Raw genomic sequence first — 2,515 nt, forward strand, 5'->3', positions numbered from 1 at the left:
CCAAAACAGGATCTTTCCCAGAAGCTGTGTTGCTTTGGCCTGTCACAGAAGCCGTTGTTTCAGTAGTCCACACTCTCACCTGTGTAGACTACTTTCAGTGGAGTCCCAGAACCAAGGTGGCTCCTGCGGAACCTGAGGCAGAAGCCTTTCGGGCCGGGTGGACACCTGTGCTCTGACCAGGAAGGTGGCCAGTTGTCTGGAGCCGAGAATGGTGCTGCCTCAGAGGCTCTGTGGCTCTCGACTGTCCCAGAAACTGCTGGCCTCTGTATTCCACAATGTCACATGTGCAGACTGCCCTCCGCGGAGTCCGGGATCCAAGCTGGCTCCCACGGAACTTGAGGCAGAAGCCTCTCGGGCCGGGCGGACACCTATGCTCTGACCAGGAAGGTGGCCAGTTGTCTCATTATTTAAGTTTTTGACTGGATATTTTCTTTATTTACATTTTGAATGTTTGTCCCTTTTCAGGTCTCCCCTTCAGAAACCCCCTATCCCACCCCCTTGCCTCTATGAGGGTACTCCCCCACCCATGTACTCTCATCCTCCTGCTGTGGCATTCCCCTATACTGGGACATCGAACATCCTCAGGTCCAAGGACTTCTCCTCCCATTGATGTCCAACAAGGCCAACCTCTGCCACATATGGGGCCAGCACCATGGGATGCTCCATATGTATTCTTTGGTTTTAAAACTTAATTTTTAAGCATTATAGTTTTTCTTTCCCAAGATAGATGTGATGGCTCATGCCTATAATTCCATCATTAGAGAGGCTGAGACAGGAGGATGGCTAGAAATTTAAGTATTATATAATGAGGGTCATCAATCCCTTTTCAAGACAAGGAGGAGGAAGAGGAGGAGAGCAAAAATAATTTCCCTTTCCATTTATTATGTAATTAATTCAATTTCTAAAATATAACAATCACTTTTATTTTCTTTTTACATGTAAAATTTTCATGGGGATTCAGAGGGTTATTGATTCAATGAGAATAGACCAAAAAGTTTGTTTCTTGTTGTTGCAAAATCGGCACCAATTAGAAGGAACCAATTAGTCGATGCATCAATTAGTGTGTGCATCAACTCATTCTCACTCACTCTTGCTGTCCAGAGTTCTAGAAAACAGTTTGTGGTCCCCTTTCCTTCATTTTGAAGCAGCTGGCATTGCTATTTAAATTCATGTTACTTGATTATAATATGGTTTTGCTTGATCCAATTCACTTTATATAAATTTTATTTCCTTATATTACTTATTACAGTTTAGTTATGATTAAATTGCATTCTAACTAAATCTTCATTCTAATACTTCTATATGGCTTATAGGCACATAGTAGGTACCCATGAACTAAGGTCTCATAATTTCTCCTTTATTTCATTTCCTTGTATTCTACTAAAGTTACCTAAATTTTCAAAGTCTTCCAAAAATTTTCATTTTACACTTGACTTTTTATTTATGCTGGTGTTTTATTTTTACAAAAGTGAAGGAATGATTTGTTGTAGTCTCATGAAAGTATCTTTTCCTGTGTTTAGTTTTATGTTTGTAAGATCCAGTCATATTTTGAAGTAAAGCTCTAGTTCATTTTTCATGTGCCACAGACTTCATAACATAAAACTAGGCATTTTTCTGCCTTCTGTCAATGTTTGGTCTGTTTTTAGTTCTTTGTTGCTACAAACAGGGTTAGTAATAATGTCTATTACATGTGTTCAAATTCCTCTAGGTTTTCTGGGTCATAAGAAAATAGGGATATTAAAATATTTGAGTCTATTACCCATGACTCTAACCCACTCTAGACTGTAGTTGGGCCAGCTTACAGCATCATTAACCCTACATCTGAGCTCCTGTTGATGGCATAAGGCAGTTTGAAAAAGTGAACAGACATAGAAAACTACTGATTTGCTTTCTTCATTATTCAGATTTTTCTTCTATCTCCTTTCTACTCTTTTTATTCTGGCTGTTGATCCTGAAGATCATTAGATTTGTTCAGTTGAATATACTCTTATGACAAGAAAGCCCCCCGTTATCTGAAATCCAATTTGTAAAGGTATTCTCTGAATTGGTAAGGGGACTTTAAATTTTTTCAGTTTTTTCTTTCTTAATTGGTCTTGCTATATTCCAGCAAGACTGGTGTACTTACCATTACCTGCTGCAGGGGCAGTCATCAACAGAGGTGGGGCTAAGCCACTCTCACTGTCTCAGTGTTTGCAGGTGGCAACAGAGTATGCTTGAAGGGCACTGATGAAGAACAACTGTAAATGTGACTTAAATTTACCTATTGTAAGTGTCTTCTTATAGGCTTACTGCTGAATAAGCTCACCCTTCCTTTCTCTCTCTTTCCTTCCTTCCTTCCTTCCTTCCTTCCTTCCTTCCTTCCTTCCTTCCTTTCTTTCTTTCTTTCTTTCTTCCTTTCTTCCTTTCTTCCTTTCTTCCTTTCTTCCTTCCTTCCTTCCTTCCTTCCTTCCTTCCTTCCTTCCTTCCTTCCTTTCTTTCTTTCTTTCTTTCTTTCTTTCTTTCTTTCTTTCTTTCT

General features: G+C 39.7%; 1 protein-coding gene across 3 annotated transcripts in view; it reads left to right on the top strand.

Moving 5' to 3' along the window:
* Nucleotides 1-2,515, top strand: part of LOC110300352 (probable ATP-dependent RNA helicase DDX60) — a 111,953-nt gene that overhangs the window by 99,200 nt on the left and 10,238 nt on the right. The gene's annotated exons all lie outside the window — the stretch shown is intronic.

Source organism: Mus caroli, chromosome 8 (assembly GCF_900094665.2).
Source record: "Mus caroli chromosome 8, CAROLI_EIJ_v1.1, whole genome shotgun sequence".
NCBI lineage: Eukaryota > Metazoa > Chordata > Mammalia > Rodentia > Muridae > Mus > Mus caroli.